This window comes from Pan paniscus, chromosome 6 (genome assembly GCF_029289425.2).
Source record: "Pan paniscus chromosome 6, NHGRI_mPanPan1-v2.0_pri, whole genome shotgun sequence".
Classification (NCBI taxonomy): Eukaryota; Metazoa; Chordata; class Mammalia; order Primates; family Hominidae; genus Pan; species Pan paniscus.
The window spans coordinates 162,073,530-162,096,668 of record NC_073255.2 but is presented as its reverse complement, the minus strand read 5'-3'; the positions used below and the strand labels follow the sequence as shown (position 1 = coordinate 162,096,668).

Sequence of the window (23,139 nt, the reverse complement as noted above, 5' to 3'; positions counted from 1 at the left end):
GGAGCATAGATGATATAAACACATTTTCTTTCAAATACTGGAACAGTTTAGCCCTAACACATACTTGCTAAAAGAATTACAAATAATTGCAAATTGAATTAGAGGAGAGAAGTAAAATGCAAGAAGCAGTAATATAATCTGTAACCAAGTTACCAGATCCTGGTTGAGAACAATTGCAAAGAAAAGAAAGAATATTCAATTCAATATTAGGTGACCAGATAGCTTACTGATCCAAATTGGGAAATTTTTGCAGTGAATGGGGTTACTAAAATAATTATAAAATATAATTTTATAAAAAATTTTATTGACTAGCTATTGGTTTCATTATATTGGTAGACCTTAACAGAATTATGTTTTAAAATATTTTTGAAATTAATATATTTCTTAAAAATGTTTAAATATATCCACATATTTATTTACATTAAAGAAAATTTTTGAAAGTGTTTAATTTTCTAAGCCTTTAAAAATACTACAAATTCACCTGGGCATAAATTTACATACTTTATTCAGTTTCTTAGTCGTATCTGTTTCTAGTACAATGCCAATGATGCTAATATAAATACATTTTAAATATGTTCTTAATATTTTTAATATTTTTTATAAAACTGCCTATATTTGTTCTGAAAATAGTATTTTATAGTTAACAAATAGGAAAATGCTAACAAATTATATTGAAGAGTCTTCACATATTTTTAAATTATGAAAATCTCTCTACATGCTGAAGTCCCTGGGAGGCTGAGAAAAAAAAATTTCTACTAAGCATAAGACATTTCAGTTATTGTCTTTTCATCGCCAATCAGAGTATATTCCTTCAATAAATATTTTCACAAAATAAAACTCATACAACAAGTTGTAACTACTTCTGAAACATGAGTATTATAGAAAGTAAAAAGAAAGGCTGCACGTATCACCATACTGAGCTTTCATATATGGGTTCATTCAACATCAGTTTTGCTATAAGTTTTTTAGTTTATTTACTCTAGTGGTATCTATATACCACTAGAAAAATTGTAAATGTTTACAACTTCATGCTTCTATGTCCATTAGTAGAACATTCATCTTATTTGAGTATAACTTATGTGTGTCCAAAAACCAATTCCAGCTACACTTCTGCTCCATAGGTTTAATTTATTTATTCCTTTTACTACAAAGGAATTTAAAATATTCCTTTTACTACAAAGCTTTGCCTTGCCAATTGGCTAAAATATTTGTATCATTCCCGGTCAGTTTTTACTGATATTCCAATAGCATGGTAACTGTTTCACTTTTAACAAATTGAACTTCTACATCCATATTTTCAGTCAATGAATATATAGGAAAAAGAAGCATTTGAAAACACTATTAAAAAAAAAACTAGAATAATTTATTTTTGAAGTTTCTCTTGCACAAATGGAGCCAAGACATTTCACATCTATCATATCATTCTTCATGAAAATGGACTAATACAAGAAATTGGTACAAGGAGAGGGGCACTGCTATAAAGATAGCCTGAAAATGTATAAGCAACTTTGGAAATGGGTAACAGGCAGAGGTTGGAACAGTTTGGAAGGCTCAGAAGACAGCAATATGTGGGAAAGTTTGGAGCTTCCTGGAGGCTTGTTGAGTGGTTTTGACCAAAATGCTGATGATGATATAGACAAAGCTGAGGTGGTCTCAGATGGAGATGAGAAACTTATTGAGAACTAAAGCAAAGGTCACTCTTGCTATGCTTTAGCTGGAGGTATTTTGCCCCTGCCCTATAGAGATCTGTGGAACTTTCAACTTGAGAGAGATGATTTAGGGTATGTGGAAAAAGAAATATCCAAGGAGCAAAGCATTCAAGAGGTGATCTGGCTTTTCCTGAAAGCATAGTCATATGTGTTCATAAAGAGATGGTTTGGAATTAGACATTATGTTTTAAAGTAAAGCAGAGCATAAAAGTTTGGAAACTTTGCAGTCTGACCATTTGGTTTAGGTTGATGCAAAAGTAATTGCGGTTTTTGCCATTATACTTAATAGGGAAAAAAAATCCTGGGGAGAAATTCAAGCTAGCTGAAGAAATTTGCATAAGTAACAGGGAACCAAATGTTAATCACCAAGACAATGGGGAAAATGTCTCCAGGGCATTTCAGAGATCCTAGAGGCAGCTTTTCCCATCACAGGCCTGGAGGCCTAAGAGGGAAAAAGTGGTTTCTTGGGTTAACCTTGGGATGTGGCATCCTGCATCCCAGTCACTCCAGCTCCAGCCACGGATACAAGGGCCAAAGTACAGCTCAGCCCATTGCTTCAAAGGGTGGAAGCCCTAAACGTTGACATCTTCCATGTGGTGTTGAGCCTGCAAATGCACAGAAGACAAGAGTTGAGGTTTGAGTACCTCCACCTAGATTTCAGAGGATATATGGAAATACCTGGATGTCTAGGCAGAAGTGTGCTGCAGGGGCAGAGCCCTCATGGAGAACCTTTGCTAAGGCAGTGTGGAAGGGAAATGTGTGGGTTGGATACCCCACAGAGAGTCCCCACTGGGGCACTGCCTAATGGAGCTGTGAGAAGAAATCCAATATCCTCCAGACCCCAGAATGGTAGATCCACCTACAGCTTGCACCATGCACCTGGAAAAGCCACAGACACTCAACACCAGCCCATAAAAGCAGCCAGGAGGGGGACTGTATGCTGTAGAGCCACAGGATGGAGCTGTCCACAACTGTGGGAGCCCACTCCTTGCATCAGCATGCCCTGGATGTGAGACATGGAGTCAAAGGAGATTTTGGACCTTTAAAATTTAATGACTGCCCAGCAGGGTTTCAGACTTGCATGGGGCCTGTGGCCCCTTTGTTTTGGCCAGTTTCTTCCATTTTGAATGGGAGCATTTACCCAATGACTCTACCCTCACTGTGTCTTGGAAGTAACTAACACCTGCTTATTGATTTTACAGGCTCATAGGTGGAAGGGACTTGTCTTTTCTCAGGTGAAACTTTGGACTTGGACTTTTGAGTTAATGCTGGATGAGATAAAACTTTGGGGGCTTTTGGGAAGGCAATGACTGGTTTTGAAATGTCAAGACATGAGATTTGGGAGGTGCCAGGGGTGGAATGATATGATTTGGCTCTGTGCCCCCACCCAAATCTCACTTCAAATTGTAATCCCCATGTGATGTGGGAGGGACCAGGTGAGAGGTGATTGGATCATGGGGGTGGTTTTCCCCATGCTGTTCTCATGACAGTGGGGAGTTCTCATGCGATCCGATGGTTTAAAAGTGAAAGTTTCCCTTGTGCTCTCTCTCTTTCCTACCACCTTGTGAAGAAGGTGCTTGCTTCCCTTTCGCATTCTGCCATAACTGTAAGTTTCCTAAGGTCTTTCCAGCTATGCTGAACTGAGTCAATTAAACCTGTTTTGTTTATAAATTACCCAGTCTCAGGTAGTATCTTTATAGCATGTGAAAATGGAATAATACAATACATAAATGCATAAATGGAGCCTTTGCAGCTTTGTGTCCAATCTTCTTAAATAACCAAAATTTAGAAGTAGACAATGAGACCATGACAAAAGCTAGAAATAAGATGCTTTGAGTTTTCCCACACCTATCCTGATTTATTCTAAAGCAACTATTTACTTTAAAAAAATCTTGATTAATAAATGAAAATCTGGGACAAATGCTAAACTAGATGGATGCCAGGACAATAGACAGAAACCAGACCTGTCCCAAGCAAACCAAAATGTGCAGTTGCTCATAACAAACAGCACATTACACTTGGTCATTTACATATAGTATAGTGGCATTTTGGATAATGTGCTTTAAAAATCTGACTTCAATTTTGTATAGCCAGCATTATGGACTTAATCTATAAGGTTTAGAGTAACGTATATAAGGCATTGAAGAGGATTTTACAAGGCTTAAAAACTTACTTAAAAATATTGAATGCTTTTATTCAATAAAAGGAAGCATGTTATAAAATTGTTTGAATCTACGGTTGTCATGACATTTTATTTTTTTGATGAATAATATGACAAAGTGCTATTGTTAAATGTTGGTCTTCACTTAAGGCCAACTGCTTCATTTTCCCCACTGCTAAAAAATGAGGAACTATGTTTTTTATTGATTTATTTTTATATAAAAAACTGTTAGAACTGGTAGGTGAATCCAGTAAAGTTGTAGGGTATGAAATCAACATACCAAATCAGTAGCATTTTTATACACAAATAATGACCTAACTGAAGAGGAATTCAAGACAATTATCCCATTTATGATAGTGTCAAAAAATAAGATATGAAGGAATATATTTAACTAAGGAGATTAAAGATCTGTACACTGAAAACCATATAATATTGATTAAAGAAATTGAAGAAGACACAAATAAATAGAAAGCTATCCCATGATCGTGGATCAGAGGAGTTGATTTTCTTCATGTATTCATGCTACCAAAGGCATGTATATTGCCATATACAGATTCAGTGTAATTCCCATCAAATGGTATTCTTCACAGAAAGTTTCAAAAACCTTAAAATTTGGCCAGGCACACTGGCTCACACCTGTAATCCCAGCACTTTGGGAGGCCGAGGCAGGCAGATCACGAGGTCAGGAGATCAAGACCATCCTGGTTAACACGGTGAAACCTGTCTCTACTAAAAATACTAAAAATTAGCCAGGCGTGGTGGTGGGCGCCTGTAGTCCCAGCTACTCGGGAGGCTGAGGCAGGAGAATGGCGTGAACCCAGGAGGCGGAGCTTGCAGTGAGCTGCTGAGATCGCGCCACTGTGCTCCAACCTGGAGGACAGAACAAAAGGCTTTCCAAAAAAAAAAAAAAACACTTAACACTTAATATTTGTGTGGAACCATGAAAGGCCTGAATAGCCAAAACAATTTTGAGAAAGAAAAACACAATTGGAGGCATCAGACTCCCTGGTTTAAAATTACTGTGTATTCCAAAGCTAAAGGAATCAAAAGAGTATTCTTCTGGCATAAAAACAGACACATAGACAAGTGGAACAGAATAGATTCAAACTCCAGAAACAGATTCAAACTCCAGAAACAGAAACATATAAGGTCAACTCATTTTTGACAGGGACACCAAGAGGACACAACCGGGAGAGGAGAGTTCTTCAAACAAAGGTGCTGGGAAAACTGGAGGTCCACATGCAAAAGAATGAAATTAAATCTTTATCTTAAATCATAAACAAATATCAACTCAAAATGGATGAAAGACCCAAATATTTAAGATAAGAAACTATGAAACTCCTGGAAAATAGCATACGGGAAAAGCTCCTGGGTATTGGCTTTGGCAACAGTTTTTTGGCTATTACACCAAAAACTCAGACCACAAAAGCAAAAATAAATATAGGAGACTACATCAAACCAAACACTTCTGTATGGCAAAGGAAACAATCAACAAGATGAATGAATTACCTACAGATTGGGAAAAATATTTGCAAACCATATATCTCATATGTGGTTCATATTCAAAATTTATAAAAATTTATATAACTAAATAGTGAAGAAACAAATAGCCTGATTAAAAATGGGCAAAAGACATGAATAAACATTTCTCTAAGGAAGACATAAAATAGCCAACCATTATACGAAAAGGTACTTATCATTATTAACCATCAAGAATATGCAAGTCAAAACCACTGTCAGATACTATCTCACACCCATTAGAAAAATCCTAAAGACAACAAATGTTGGCAAGAGTGTAAAGAAAAGGGAACTCTTACACACTATTGATAGGAATATAGATTGGCATAGCCATTATGGAAAACAGTATGGAGACTTCTAAAGGAATTAAAAAGAGAACTACCATATGGCCCAGCAATCTCCCTTTGGGCATATGCCCAAAAGAAATGAAATAACTACCTCATAAATATACCTTCACTTCCATGTTCATTGCAACATTATTCGCAGTAGTGAAGATATGTAAACAACCTAAGTTTTCATCAGTGGATGAATGGATAAAGAAACCACGGTACATATATGCAATGTAATATTATTCACACCTAATAAAGAATGAGATCTTGCCATTTGCCACAACTGGATAAGTCTGGAGAATATGCTAAGTGAAATAAGCAAGATGCAGTAAGAAAAATAGTGCATGGTCTCACTTAGATGTAGAATCCAAAAAAAATTAAATATACAAAGAAAACAAAATAAGTCTAGAGAGCTAATGTATAGCATGAGGACCATAGGTAATAAAATTGTACCATGTAAGAGATTGATGTTAAATGAGTAGATTTAAGTGGTTCTTGCCACAAAAGCAAAACTGTGGGTAAATATTTGAGATGATAGATGTGCTAATTTGCTTCATTACAGTAATTTCTTTACTATCTTTATTTATACCACAACGTGTTTATACCTTAAATATGCACAATAAAATTTATTTTTAAAAGTCAATGTATAGCCATTTTTCAACACAGACACTATAATTTAAGTTTGAACAATCACAAAGAGCATTGCCATACAAATTATATCGTTTCTTCGTCTTTACCTGTAGTGCAGCAGAAGTCTGGATAAATTTCAGAATGTATAACATGAGTTAAGGAATACACTTTATTGGGAAAATCTGTGTATGCCCAAGGTCAGCAAGCGAAGTTTTAGGAACCCCTTATCCTCTTATCATTCCACAGAGAAATGTGCTCAATCTCTGAGCCTGTTAAATCATTGAGTCCCCTCTAATATGAGTTTCCTTTTTCATATAACAAGTATAGGGAAACAGTATCATCACTGAAGGAATAAACGAATGGATGGATTTAGGGTCCATCTATTTCCAAAGGTGTTCTGGAAATACTAACATTTCAAAACCTAGAGATCTTGGATCTCAAGAAATCCTTCTGTTGGGGGAGGAAGCCTCAGGCCTATGGGAAGATGATTTGGTAAGGGAATCCCTACCTTCAAGTTGCTAATATACAGGCAATACAAGGTGAGCATGTGAGGTCACTTTCAGCAATTCTTGTGGCAGCACAAGTCTTATAAAAACTCATATGAAAAGTATCTTTATTATTTAGTTATAACCATTACCATAATATTATCTTACACCAATGGTAATTTAAGACTAACAAGTACTACATCATACCATTGCAAATTTACCTGAACTTTCTATATATGGTACAATTTTAAGCTTCATATTTGCAAGAATAATAAGGTCACCTGGTGCCAAACAATCTTAACTGTCATAACCATTACTATACTTTGGTACTTCAAGATGATGGACCTGAATGAAAACGGATTCAAGGCTGCAGTCTATACTTGCCTCATGCAAGCAGGATATGGCTGTCACTGCCTTGAACCACAGAAAATCTGCAAAGTAATTATATAAAAAGTTGCTGGTTTTCACATCAGGAACATATAGTGTTTGGAGTCTAACTAGCTATTAAGTTATATATATATATATATATATCTCGACCAATTAAGTATTAAATTGAATGAAGTCAAAAATGCTAACTCAATAACTGATTAGGATTCCAAAAAGCTGAATTAGAAATCACTGAAATTGTATGACTGAAAATTCAGCTCTGCAATACACATAGTGAAAATTTTACCATCAGATTGTCGATTATGTTAGAGTGTATGAATTATAACGCCTGCTTTTATGTAAATTTTCTATGCAAAACCACCACAGATTAATCACATTCCCTAATTTATGGTATGAAAAGGACGAATTTTGACAATTGCAGGGGACACATAAACCACTTGAAACACAATACGGTTCTTTTCACTTTTCCCTGGAATTTTGTTTGCTTTAAAATAAAATTAAAGCCTTTCATTCATGTAAGTAAAAAAAAAATTGGATGACAGACAGTAGAGACTTAGAAATGACAAAAAAAGCAAGGTATCAGAGCACACAAGGGCATAGACTGGTTTTATTCCCATTGATTCCATCGTCACCATTCAAATATAAGATAATCATGAAGAGGTATGTAACCTACCTGTGTTTCAGTTTTTACAATTCTAAAATGGAAATAAGAAGACAATCTCAAGGTAGAACTGATAGAAATTATTATGCCTATCACAATAATTTTAAGGATGTCTGCCTGAATTCCAAGTTGATGACTACATTATATTATTTACCATGAGTTTCAGAGAATAGTTTGATGATCATTTACCTCAATACTTTTTTAGAGTTAATAATAAAAGTGTCTCATATTTAAATATCTTAAAGAAAAGCTTAGTTACATTTGAACAAGATTCTTTACTTCTGGCCTTTTCAGGGAATTCTTATGCCATTGTGAAAGTTGAAGACAGAAAAGCCAGCATGCATTGATTGCCAAATACATAAAGTCCATTTTATTTTTTTTTGTGAATTTCCTGGGGCTAATTTCTCTTAGCAAACTTTGGGGAGCACTCATCTTATTATTTTTTTAAAGAATTTCATCTTTATTGCCAAGTGGTTTGAAACTTATACAATCATTTTTTAAAAGAACATTTTATTTTCACTCATTAATTACAATCTAATCTTTAAACTGCAGAAAGTATTTATTTACACTTACACCTTTGGTTGTTTTAAAGTTACTTTTGAGTTGATTTTTTTAATGGGCAGAAAGAATACTCGTTTGTTTTTCAAAGAACATGAATCCATTGGAAAGAGGTGTTATTTGTTGTTGCAGTGCCAATTTGGAGAATGTTGTTGGTATATAACTTAAGTTCAGTTGTTGACCACAAAGAATGTCTTTCATTTATTGATGTAAAAAAATAAACAAGAAGCAAGAACAAAGGAACCTCCTGGTAGCATTGCACAGCATGTTCAGACAAAGTGTTGAGCATTTTCTGAGCAGAATATTATGGCACATACAAGCATTGCCTAACCTTAGACTTGATATGTCAAACTTGATATTCCAAACATGTAAGTGTACATATGTGTGATTCTCCACATATTCCAGTGTGCTGCAGGACAATGATGACAAATATAAGAGACTTCTTTATGCAAAATCCACAATAGCCATAAGGCAAATGACTACATTTGTTTCCCTTTTCTATTGTAACAAATTACCACAAATCTAGTGGTATAATGGCTTAAAGCAATGCAAAAAAATATTTTGCAGTTTGGAAGTTCAAAATGGGTCTTATGAGGCCAAAATCAAGGTGTCAGCAGGGTTGCATTCATACTGGAAGCTCTAGGGGAGAAATAGCTTCCCTGCCTTTTCCAGTTTCTAGAGGCTACCTTTATTCCTGGACTCATGGGCCCCTTCCATCTTCAGTAAAAGGCAGCAATTAAATCACTCAAACCTCTGCTTCTGTTGTCATATATCCTTTCTTTGACTCTGCCTCTCCTGGATCTCTTTTTCACTCATCAGAACCTTTATGATTACATTAGGTTCACCCAGATAATCCGAGATAATCTCCCCATTTCAAGACCCTTAATTTAATCACATCTGCTAAATGCTTTCAGCAATGTAAGGTAACATATTAATGGTTTTTAGGGATTAGGACATGGGCATCTTGAGAAGGCCATTTTTCTACCTACCATGACAATACTTTTGTTTACATTTAAAAAAAAACACAATTCAAACCTTTCTATGAGTTAGCAATCATAATTCTCAATTTCCTGAATATCAACAGTGATGATTTAGATTTTGAGTATTGAGAGAAGATTTACTTGCCAAATGACTGAATAATATAAATAGCACCTGCTACTGAGTTTAAAAAATAGAGGACATTATTTTAGAGTTTTTATTGCATATGGCTAACATAGACACAGAATGATTTTGTCTCCCAGCTACCACATCCATCAACTCAATTTTATCACTTTGTTTTCCTAAACAAGAAAATGTTTTATAAATCATGCACATCTGTCATCTGTAAGAGGCATCATGTGTTAAGAACAAGTGTTTAGGGTTTAAAGTGATGTATTTTCTCTTTTTAATAACTTGTCTCTGCCTGGTATTTTCTCACCTTGCAGCAAAATTTTAGAGGTTGCAATGTTCTCCAATGAGCTATTCTATTATAAATCCAAAGAGGTTTACCACATCAAAAAAAAAAAAAAAGCATCCGTTGACTTGATAATTCACTGACTCCATTCTTCACATCAGATAAATGCTATTTGACCATGTGAGATCTAATAAAAGCCAATGCCAATTTTGTTAAATTCTCTCACTGCTGCATCTGTGCATGGATCATTAAACACCTTTAGCACATCATGTATGCTAGACATTAGAGCCAGACCTGGTTCATCTAAATCAATTTGTAATTTATGTAGTTCAGTTATGGATTTTCACTGCTAATGCTTCAAAATGTGACCCAGGTATTCTTTTAAGTTAACAAACTAATCAAGTACAATTCAAACTGAGAACAATTGCTTTTATTATTATTTTTCGTCAACCTCATTACAGCTTTGAGTTTCACTTTGCTTGTATTCTGGATTCAAATAAATTCACATAAATCACAGATACAGATAATTTGGGGCTCTCTCAGCAAGCATAGTCAAGACTATCAGCAAACTTGTGCCACAACAAAATAATGGACCTTCTATAATGTAATGCCCTGAGTAATCTGTTCTGAATTACATCGATATAGAAGAAACACAATGAGATTATTTTAATATTTTTATATTTAAAATTATTTCTGTGAAGCTTTAGATGGATCTGACTTATTCTGAATTCCATTCTAGGATGAGTTTTAAAACAAGATTTCATTGTATTTGGATATCAAAATGGGACCCTTTATAAGAACTTAGAGGAAAGGAATTCATTTGGCAACTATTCTTTCAGAGATTGTTGTACAAGATTAGTCTAAAGAATATGGAAGCCATGTATTTTTAGAGGACATGCTATTTTAACTTGCTCAGCTGTGATTATCAAGTACCCTGTATCACAGGTGATATTGTATTTGCCAGTAAGCTGGAACTGGGCCAAGACCCACTACATGAAACATGGCACTAGCAAGAGCTAGAAAGGAGCTCATGATGCCCTGAGAGCTGACAAGGCTCATACATTACAGCAGTTCAGGGAAAGGCTCACTTCTTCCTTGATGCTGTGATACTAAAGACATTATTTCATTCTTTTTATGCCTGCATAGTATTCCATGGTGTATATACAAAACATTTTCTTTATTCAATCTTCCATCGATGGACACTTTGATTCAATGTCTTTGCTATTGTGAATAGTGTTGTGAGAATTATGAGTGCAGGTATCCTTTTGACATAATGATGTCCTTTCCCTTGGTAGATAGTACTGGTATTGCTGGATCAAATGGTAGTTCTGTTTTTAGTTCTTTAAGAAATCGCCATACTATTTTCCAAAGAGGTTGTAGTAATTTACATTCCCACCAATGGTGTATAAGCATTCCATTTTATCTGCAAATCTCTATTAATTTTTAGTCCTTTTAATAATAGCCTTTCTGATTGGTGTAAGATAGTATCTCATTGTGGTTTTAATTTGCATTTATCTGAAGACAAGTGATGTTGAGCATTTTTTCGTACATATATATGTTGCCTGCTTGTATGCCTTCCTTTGAGACATGTCTGTTCATGTCCTTTGCCCATTTTTTAAATGGAATTATTTGTTTTTTTCTAGTTAATTCCTTGTAAATTCTGGACATTAGCCATTTGTCCAACGCATTGTTTACAAAATTTTCTCCCATTGTGTAAAGTGTTTATTTATTATGTTGATTCTTTTACTATGCAGAAGCTTTTTAGTTTAATGAAGTATCATATATTTTTGTTTTTATTGGATTTGCACTTGAGGTCTTAATACAAATTATTTGCCTAGGTTAATATTGAAAAAAGAACATCCTAGATTTTCTTCTAGAATTTTTAGTTTCAAATCTTTTTATGGTTCAATAGTACTCCATTGTGTATATGTACTACATTTTCCTTATCAATTCATCTATTGATGGACACTTAGATTGCTTCCACATCTAAGCTATGGTAAACAGTGCTGCAACAAACATGAGAGTGCAGATGTCCCTTTGATATACTAATATTCTTTCTTTTTAGTATATATTCAATAGTGGGCTTGCTGGATCATGTGGTAGCTCAATTTTTAGTGTTTTGAAGAACCTCTAAACTCTTTTCCATAGTGTTACTAATTTACTAATTAGTGCTACTAATTTATATTCCCACCAGCAGTGTATGAGGGTTCCCTTTTCTCCACATCCTTGCCAGCATTTGCTATTGCCTGTCTTTTTGATAGAGGTCATTTTAAGTAGGGTGAGATAATATCTCATTGTAATTTTGATTTGCATTGCTCTGATGATTATGTTAATCAATTTTTCATATTTCTGTTTTCTGTTTATATATCTTCTTTTGAGAAATGTCTATTCAAATCTTTTGCCCATTTTTTGATCAGACTGTTATCTTTTTCTTAAGAGCTGTTTAAGCTCCTTCTATATTCTGATATTAATCCCTTGTCAGATGGGTAGTTTGCAAATATTTTTCTCCTGTTCTGTATGTTGTCTCTTCACCGTGTTGATTATTTCCTTTGCTGTGCAGAGTCTTTTTAACTTGATGGGATTCCATTTGTCCATTTTTGCTTTGGTTGCCTGTGCTTGTGAGGTATTGCTCAATAATTTTTTGCCCAGACCAATGTCCTAGAGATTTTCCCCAAAGTTTTATTGTAGCAGTTTCATAGTTTGAGGTTTTAGATTTAAATCTTTAATTGACGTTGATTTGATTTTTGTATCTGGCAAAAGATAGGGAATTAGTTTCATTCTTCTTCACATGAATATTTAGTTTTCCCAGCACCAATCACCAAAGAGATTGTCTTTTCCCCAGTGAATGTGCATAACACCTTTGTCAAAAATGAGTTCACTGTAGGTTTGTGGATTTGTTCCTAGGTTCTCCTATACTGTTTCATTCGTCTATGTGTCTATTTTTATGGCAGTACCATGCTGTTCTGATTATTATAGCTCTGTGGTATAATTAGAAATCAGGTAATGTGGTTTGTCCAGTTTTGTTCTTATTACTTAGAATTGCTTTGGCTATTATGGGTCTTTTGTGCTGCTTCCATATAAATTTTAGGATTGTTTTTCTATTTCTGTGAGGAATGTCATTGGTATTTTGATAAAAATTGTATTGACTCTGTAGATGCTTTGGGCAGTATAAACATTTTAACAATATTGATTCTTCCAAACTATGAATATGGAATATCTTTTTTATTTTTTGGATCCTTTTCAATTTCTTTTATCAGTATTTTATAGTTTTTATTGTAGAGATCTTTCATGTTTTTGATTAAGTTAATTCCTAGGTATTTAATTTTTTGTGGCTATTGTAAATGGGATTTTTAAAATTTCTTTTACAGATTGTTCACTTCTGGCTAATGATACTAATGCCTCCAATCTATGAGCATAGAATGTTTTTCTATTTGTTTGTGTCATCTATAATGCCTTTCATCTGTGTTTTGTAGTTGCCCTTGTAGATATCTTTTACCTCCTTGGTTAAATGTATTCCTAGATTCTTTGTGTGTATTTGTGGTTATTATAAATAAAATTGAAATCTTGATTTGGTTCTCAGTTTGAATATTATGAGTGTATAGATATGCTACTGAAATTTATATGTTGGTCTTGTATCCTGAAACTTTACTGAAGTCATTTATCAAGACTAGGAGTCTTTGAGAGGAGGTGGGGATTTTTAGTTATAAGATTATGTCATCCATGAACAGAGATAATTCGACTTCCTCTTTTCCAATTTGGATGCCTTTTATTTCTTTCTCTTTCCTGATTTCTCTGGCTAGGACTTCCAGTACTTTGTTGAATAGAAGTGGTGGGATTGGGCATCTTTGTCCTCTTCCTTTCTTAGGGGAAATGCTCTCAACTTTTCCTCATTTACTGTAATGTTGGCTGTGGACTTGCCATAGATGGTGTTTATTATTTTGTCATATGTTCCTTTGATGCCTAATTTGTTGAGGGTTGTCATCATAAAGGGGTATTGGATTTTATTGAATACTTTTCTGCATCTATTAAAATGATTATATGGGTTTTGTTTTTAATTCCCTTTATGTGGTGAATCACATTTATTGATTTGCATATGTTGAATCATCCTTGTATCCCTAAAATAAAACCCACTTGATCATGATGTATTATGTTTTGATGTGCTGTTGGATTCAGTTTGCTAGTATTTTGTTGAGAATTTTTGCATCTATGTACATTAAGGATATTGGACAGTAGTTATCCCTTTTATTGTGGCCTTCCCTGATTTTGGTGTCTGGGTGATACTGGTTTCACAGGATAAGTTAGAGAGGAATCATTCCTCCTCAGTTTTTTGAAATTATTTCAGAAAGATTGGTATCAGCTCTTCATTGTACATTTGATAAAATTCAACTGTGAATCTATTTTTTCCTGAGCTTATTTTTGGGGGGAAGGAAGGAGAATTTAATTACTGCTTCCATTTTGTTACTCATTTTTGGGAACTTCAGGATTTTTATTTCTTCCTGGCTCACTTTTGGGAGCTTGTATGTTTCCTGGAATGTATCCATTTTCTCTAGGTTTTCTAGTTTGTACACAAAGAGATGTTCATAGTAGTCTCTGATGACCTTTTGTATTTCTGTGATATTCATTGTAAAATCACCTTTACCATTTCCGATTGTGCTTATTTGATGCCTCTCTCGTTTTCTTGGTTAATCTAGTGATTGGTCTATCAATTCTGTTTATCTTTTCAAAGAAACAACTTTTTATTTTGTTGATCCTTTGGATAACATTTTTGGTCTCAATTTCATTTTGCTCTGCTGGGATCTTTGTTATTTCTTTTATTCTGCTAGCTTTGGGTTTGGTTTGGTTTTGTTTCTCTGGTTTTTTTTAGGTGCAATGTTAGGTTGTTAATTTGAGATCTTCCTATGTTTTTGATGTAGGCATTTAATGCTGTAAACTTTCCTCTTAGTACTGGTTTTGCTAAATCCCGAAGGTTTAGATAAGCTGTGTCTGTATTTTTATTCATTTAAAAAATTAATTCTTTTTTAATTTTATTGTTTACTCAAATATTATTCAGAAGCAAATTATTTAGTTTTCATGTATTTAGGTGGTTTTGACGGTTCCTTTTGGTATTGATTTCTAATCTTATTCTGCTGTGATCCAAGGAGATACTTGATATTATTTTTATTTTTTTAATTCATTGAGACTTGCTTTACGGCCAAGCATCTGGTTAATTTTGGAGATTGTTCTATGTGCAGATGAGGAAAATGTATGTGATTTGTGGATGAAATGTTCTGTTAATGTCTATTAGGTCTATTTGCTCTAGAGTTCAGTTTAAGTCCAAAGTTGCTTTGTTGCTTTTCTACCTCAATGATCTGTCTAGTGCTCTCAATGGGTTGAGAAGAATAGAAGTCCCCTACTATTATTATGTTGCTGTCTGTTTTTTAGGTCTAACAGTATTTGTATTTTGCATCTACATGTTCCTGTGTTGGCTGCATATCTTTCATTTCAGAATTTCCATTTTGGTTAAGGTCTATTGCTAGAGAGCAAGTATAATACTTTGATAGTGTTTTTCAAGGTGCCAGAGTTTTTATGCTGTTTCCTTCTCATCTGGAGAAGCTGACATCCTTGTTTTTGAATTAATTTTCATTTCAATGGAATTTTTTCCTTCCTTAGAGATGATTGCAGTGTTGAGTACAGTCTTTTGGCTTGGCTTCTATAGCCCTATGAACTTCTGTCAGCAGGTGTTATATTGAGTCGTGCAGTTCAGCCTCCATGCCAGTAAGGTGGTTCTTATGGGTAAAAGGTGGCTGTGACAAATCCAGATGGGTACGTACTTGATCATTATTTACTGTGTGCTCTCTGTTGTTTCAGGTGATGGGCTGGACATTGGAATGCCCAGTGCTTGAGTTTCCTGTTCAGTTTTAGCCGTGGGGAAGCTAGGCAGAGTTGGACCACCTGGCTTCCCCACAAATACTCTAATATTGAGCATGGGCACAATTCCTGATGGGAGTGGCTGGGGATCTCCTGCTGAAATGTGCCAAGGTCTCTGCAGGAGGTGAGATGGCCGCAGTAGCTTCACTTCTTAGACAGGCATGAATGTGATCTGTTTCTCTATTACATCCCTGTCCCAAGGCTCATGACTGTCAATTCAGACATACACTGTCATCTATCTCATGGCCACAATGTATCTGAGACCCGCGGAAAACACCTGTCCCATGGTTCTCCGTGGGAGTGACTTCAGGGTGGAACCTCTTCACTCAGCCCAATACACCATTCATCCCTTCCCTGCATCAGGGAGCCTCTCCCAGCTTCAGGCTGGTCCCATGTCAGCAGGCTGCCTGGCTTTGCTCTCCTCTGCTTTCCATGATTCCCATCACTTCTCTGTTGAATTCCATGTGCTCTCTTAGGTGATCTACTTGAAGTGTTAATATTTACTTGCTATCTTGATTTCTTTCTGTGAGAGAGGTGCTCACCAGCTGCTTCTAGTCAGCCATCTTGCACAAGGACCTTTGAATATTTTAGATAGTTGATTCATGTAGAGTTAAAGTGAGCAGCATTCTGAGCAGGCATTTTGTAAAATGAGTTAAGAATCAGGATTAGATTTTGTATTCATAGATATATAATATTATTAAATATTTAATGATAGTCCTGACACTAAGCCAGCAGCACTGCTGAAAACAGATGTCATGCTATGTTACACATCATTAAGGTCCAAATTAATTATGTGTGAATTCAAAAATAGATTTCCAGGGTCAGTTTCTGTGCCAAACAACTCACCACCAATCTAAGTTTGCTTAATACTTCTAAAATCCAAGAATTTTCAGTAACACTCTTTTAGAATGCATTATAGGCATTTTGAGGGAATTAATACAACTGTAATCTAATAGCAAATATATTTCAGACTATGTAGAAATTTCTCACCGTAAGTGATCCTTATCAAAACTATTAACCAACACATGATCAAACTATGTCTATTGAGTACATTTTTTTCTTTATAAACTTCTCTTTTAAGTTTGCTGTGTTTATTTATGAATCTTCTTACCTTCCTTGTGCCTTTAAAAAAATCAAAGTTACGGATATCAGATAAATAGTTCACATCAACATTTATGTGAGAGATAAGGATCCTGGTTGACTTATGAGGGAATGTGGATTAATTCTAGTCTTTCTAAATATGTTACTAAAGTTAAGGTTTGTGAGTGGAAGTATAAAAGCGGTTTGAGAAATTGTCACATTTGAACATAGTCATGAACACAGTCACTAAAAAATTTTAACAATTTAATTATACGTTTACATAAAGGACAGGACTAAGTCCCATGCTGGCTATTTTTTGCTTAAAATAATAATTTAATGGTTTTAACTTAGCATCTTCTCAACATATGCAAATCATTCTAATCTGCTATAGTGTATTCCCATGAACATTTGTTAACAGTAGGAGCTAAAGATTATAAAAATATTTGTTCTCATGGGATTGAATGACTTGAAGTGAAAACTACCCATAAGTGACCACGCTGCTGACTGGGTATTACAAAATGCACAAGGAAGAAAAGTAGGAAATGACAACCTAAATCTCCATACATTTGATGCAAATGGAAAGGAAATTTGCAGCCACAGGGATGACTCTCAAGACTAAATTAAAATAAATTTACACCAGAATTGTCTGTATTCCAAGACAGATAAAGAAAAATAAAAACTCTTATATATCATGTGATGGAGAACTTATAAGTGGCAATATAGTAAAGCAGTGCAAATTTTGCAAAATTCCCTTTATCTTCATAGTGTAGCTATAATACTTCACATAATATCTAAATGTTTGTAATGAACTTTCTTTGCTCATGATTTGAGCTATAGATTTATTCATTTAGTCATTACAATAAGTCTATGAGGAGAGCTCTTTTGTGATTCAAACTCCATAAATGAGACAAATGAGAAGAGAAAAATAAGCAAAACAGGGAATCCACCTAACATGAGTATAGCATATCTACCATACTTAAACACCATGCTCTTTTGCCTGGTAAGCTTTGGAGTGCTTGGAATTGTACATGGGAGATATTTTATGTGTAGGTAGGATAAAATAATTTTCAAATTCTTCCAAGTATGACAACTGCCTTAATGCATGCCCTCTAAAGTTAATATTATCATTCAACAATAGCTTTGCACATTGTCTATTGTCCATTTGAAAGGATAAGTATGGAGATTTTATATCTTACTCATGCCATTTCTTAATTCTTTAAAACTTTATGTCACATAAAAAAATTGCAAATATAGTAAAGGCCTCAATTATGATTAATTTATCTGAAATAATTGAACATAATGATTTTTAATGTTTATAGATTTTTATTGATTTTCAAAATTTTCTCCTTGAGTTTTAAAAATCTAACCAAAAGAGATTTTAACTTGTTTTCAAAATATTTGACTCACTTTTACAGTAAACCAAATTATGTATCTCCTATTACTCTTTCTTTGAGTTTAGGAATATAGTTTATTTTATACTTCTAAGGAAAAAGTCAATTATACAGTAGATATTTAGTACATACTTAATTGAAAAATTGAATTAGCTTATTTTTTGTTTTCCAGTAAATTGTACTATTATGCCATATCAAATAATTCTTAATGGTAACCTAAAAGTGATCCTTGCTTGAATTGAAAAAAAAAAACTTTTAAAAATTGAATTAGAAAAGATTTGTCACTTTTCCCCCAAATATATCAAGTAATTCATTGTTTTGCAAATTTTTAAACTGACATGTTCCTTTTCCTGATCACCTAAGCCATTGGATATTATGACTTCAGAAAGACCAATGAATTCTGCACTTCCCTCACATTAAGTGTGTGTTTTTTTTTAATTTATTTAAAGTTCTCTAGTTCCTTGTGAGAATTAGTTGCTGATGAAATATGAGTGATAAATTTCAGCTTTGACAACTGACTTTCTATGCTAACCCATGCTTTGTTCAAAGTAGTCATTCCATCTTAAAGAGTGCTTATTTGTTTCACTATGCTTTTCAAACTCAATCTTCTGTCATTTTTGCTAGTTGCATTCCAGATTTTAACTTTTCCAGCTCCCAGTTGTGTCTTTTTTAACTTTTACTCTAATTAGATTTTCAGTCATTGATGTCAATTGCATTTTTACTTGTTTTAAGCTCTGTTCTTGCCTACCTTAGGACATTTTGTTTGTTTGTGTGGTTGTTTATCAAGTAGAAGCTTAAAAGCCTAGAAACCAAGCTCCTTCTATTGATGCAGCAGTCTGCTAATACTGGTCCCACCATAAAAGTTTGTGGGTGAATGAGCTGGTATCACGTACAAATGATTGAAGTGATCTCAGTGGCACTCTTTCATGTTCCTTCATGATACCTTTGTGTCATTCACTTATTAACATACTGAAAAAGTCATTTACTTTTTCTACTTCTCTTACTGTCTTACTTTCCTTTTTCTGATTTTGTTTTCATTCTTTTTTCTCTTCCTCCTCCAACTATACTTTTGGTTTTCTTCTGGCAGTCAGGGCTGAAAAGTTACTGATCTTGCTTTAACAATAGATCCCACCATTAAATGCTCTGCCTCCTGTTTTGAATAATCAAATAGAAATTCTAAGGTTTTCATGGAATTGTTGAGAAGCAAAAAAATTTAACTTTGAATATTTGTTATACCCTTTGACTTCCAGTGGACATAGCCAGAGTTTAGGCATTTTGCTTGCAAATAAAGCTGATGTATTCTTTTGAGCCATAGAACCATCCAAGTCACTTAAGGAAAGAATATATGACATTTTTGAAAAATAAAAGTAAGAAAGAAAAAGAAAAAGGAGAAAAATAACCCAACAACAGCATTTTGCTCATGTCTGCACAGGATCAAACAGCCTTATTTATTCAGTCTTAAAAAAAATAAAAATAAAACATTTGTGTTGCTTTCACAAAGACATATTTCATTGAGGGTGGTGTATTTTTAAAATGAATTTAGGATTATGTTAATGTGATTATTATCCTCAAAAGTGTCACTAGACTATAATTTAGAATAATGGAAGATGTGACTGCTGATATATATTCTATTCAAATAGAAAGGTATGCCAATAAAAGCGTTTTTCTGCCCTTGAAAATATGTTTTGTAATCTCACAAATGTGGCTGACAAACTAACTTTGGAAGTTTGCAATAAAGGCATGGGTCTCAATAAAAACATTTCTGTTCTTTTTTTTCTCCCTATAATACCTTTCTATTTTCCAGATGTTTGTGACTTTGTTTGTTCATGCTTCTCCACCAAGGGAAGTAGTTTTCTCTTATGTACACAGTGTCATTTTCAAGGTCTTTAATTTGCCTTCTGCATTGGTCACAGTCACCTTGCACCAATGTGATGTTGGAGCATTCTAGTGTAATGTGTAGGCTATTAAAATGAAGCAATCGGGGGAACTGGTTTCAAGTCCAGGAGAAGAAGTGATGAAAATTATATGCAACTAATGCTTTTGCTATTTGAAGTGACTATAAAAGATAATGGATATGCCAGCAAACAGTTAGATCAGCAGTGCAAAGAAAAAAAAATGCAATAGAGGAAAAAATTTCAATATAAAGCAATTGTTAAAGAGAAAAAAATCTCCTCAGTTGATTCTTTGGAAACATTTCCCCCTACATACCCAAGTATGACTTGAATGTATTCTTTTTCAAATTTTGTCAAACTGATTATTAAACTTATAAGTATATAAATTATTTGGAATATTTTTAAAACTAATCTAAATTAATAATGGGAAAAGTCAAGCCTCTAAATGATAGAAAGTGTTTTACATAATTAAAATATTCTACCTTTTATTTGAGTGTTCTAGAATTTACATAAGCTTTCATTTTGTCTGTGTGCTATGTGCTGTGTGCTTCGGAAATCCTTGTTAAAAAACTGAATAGGCCAGGCGCTGTGGCTCACGCCTGTAATCCTAGCACTTTGGGAGGCTGAGGGGGCTGGATCATGAGATCAGGAGATGGAGACCATCCTGGCCAACATGGTGAAACCTTGTCTCTGCTAAAATACAGAAAAAATAGCTGGGCATGGTGGCACACGCCTGTAGTCCCAGCTACTCGGGAGGCTGAGGCAGGGGAATCGCTTGAACCCAGGAAGTGAAGGTTGCAGTGAGCCAAGATCGCACCACTGCACCCCAGCCTAGTGGCAGAGCAACACTCTGTAAAAACAAAAACAAAAAAAAACAAAAAACAAACAAAAAAAAAACTGAATAAAGAAGCAGTTACAAATGATAAAGAGGAAATGAGAGATTGCTTTTTTTTTTTGCAGTATATTAAGTTCATTGTCTTAAATGCTTAGAAAATCTGGTTTTAACCACAGTTTCTCATTTACATTAGGAGAAAAGAAAAAGACAGTTTACAACTAAATATCATCATTTCAGAGTACTGTGCTTAGAGAAGAATCAAGAAAATAATTTCTATGTTCACCCTCTGCCTCAGCGCTTTGGTGATTCTCCTTAACACGTGTTTACAATTCCCTTGTGAAAAATAAAGCTGAATTTAACAATGTGAAGAATTCAGTTTCACATTTTGCAAAGTATGAAAAGTGTTCCACAAATGAACTGCATTGCTAGTTTATGTTTCCTGAATGAAAGTGTAGGTGATTGATGATGAAATGAACTAACAATTTCAAAGTAAGTGTATATAATGGAGAGACTTGGAACATGGCTGTGTTCTCACCAATGTGTAACTAACTGCCTGAGGATAATACAGAAATTGCCTTTTGCTTGATAGTATAAATTTTAAATCAATCTCTCTCATTTAATCAGAAGAAGAGAGGCTGGTCTGGCTCCTGCCACAGCCCTCATATTTGTTATTAACTTTGCTCATAGAATTTATGATTTATTTATTTTTTAATAACCAACTTACACAGCAGACACTGATGGATCAGCTATGATTTAGGTTGTGGAAGAGTTTCAGCCTATATTTTACACAAGATTACATATCTTTAGAAACATCATATCATTTTCAAAATCATCCACAAATGTTATAAAATAATTTATAAAATGTTATAAATTAAATTATACGTGTTATAAATTAGCCACATTTAGAAAATATAATTACTTAATGAAATATAATATTCACCTATGTAAAGAAAATATATTAAATATAAACTGAAAGATGTGTAATTTATATAGTGTGAGTACAATATGAAGGGTTTCTGAATTGTGCATTACTTAAATTCTCTTTCTCATGCCAGGTACATTATTTCATTTCCTTCATGAATTTCCTGGACACACTCAAAGTTAGACTTACCCTCTGTAGACCTCCACTAGAGAGGACCAGTCCAGAACTTCCTCTTATATGAACCAACCTCTAATGCCATTTCCTCTTTCTTTCTTTTTTTTTTTTTTTGAGACAGAGTCTCGCTCTGTCGCCCAGGCTGGAGTGCAAGTGGCACAATCTTGACTCACTGCAAGCTCCACCTCCCGGGTTCACGCCATTCTCCTGCCTCAGCCTCCCGAGTAGCTGGGATTACAGGCTCCTGCCACCATGCCCGGTTAATTTTTTGTATTTTTAGTAGAGACGGGGTTTCACCTTGTTGGCCAGGATGGTCTCGATCTCCTGACCTTGCGATCCACCTGCCTCGGCCTCCCAGAGTGCTGGGATTACAGGTGTGAGGCCATTTCCTCTTTCTCTGAATTTCATCGCTATCTATTTGGAATCATTGGGCCCAAACTAATTATAACCTTTATCACTGTTTTCTATCTGTATAAATTTAAGGGTATTAAGTCCAATTTTGTTAAGGGGTTGTATTAGTCCATTTTCATGCTGCTGATAAAGACATACCTGAGACTGGGAAATTTACAAAAGAAAAGAGGTTTAATGGACTTACAGTTCCATGTGGCTGGGGAAGCCTCACAATCATGGTGGGAGGTGGAAATCACATCTCACATGGCAGCAGACAAGAGAGGAGAGCTTGTGCAGGGAAACTTCCCTTTGTAAAACCATCAGATCTTGTGATACTTATTTACTATCACGAGAACAGCATGGGAAAGACCTGCTTTCATGATTCAATTACCTCCCACCAGGTCTCTCCAATAACACGTGGGAATTCAAGATGAAATTTGGGTGGGGACACAGCAAACCAGATCATGGGTGACATCTGGGCTCTTAGCATATTCAAACTGGGATGATGTACATCGTATCCATTAAGTAATTTCTCATAATCCGCTCCCTCAGAGACCCCCAACCTTCTGAATATACAGTATCATTTCATACTTTATGTCCATGTGTTACTTGGCATCTGCCTATAAGTGAGAACATGCAGTATTTGTCTTTCTGTGTCTGACTTTTTTCTTTAGATAATGGTTTCCAGGTACATCCATGTTGCTGCAAAAGACATTA

General features: G+C 34.6%; 1 long non-coding RNA gene across 1 annotated transcript in view; it reads left to right on the top strand.

Annotated features, from left to right (window-relative positions):
- Positions 1 to 4,030, top strand: part of LOC103785545 (uncharacterized) — a 36,483-nt gene extending 32,453 nt beyond the window's left edge. Inside the window, exon 4 of the long non-coding RNA XR_611240.3 lies at positions 1,999 to 4,030. This is a non-coding gene — a long non-coding RNA (uncharacterized LOC103785545). The remainder of the gene's footprint in view (positions 1 to 1,998) is intronic.
- Positions 4,031 to 23,139: the final 19,109 nt, after the last annotated feature.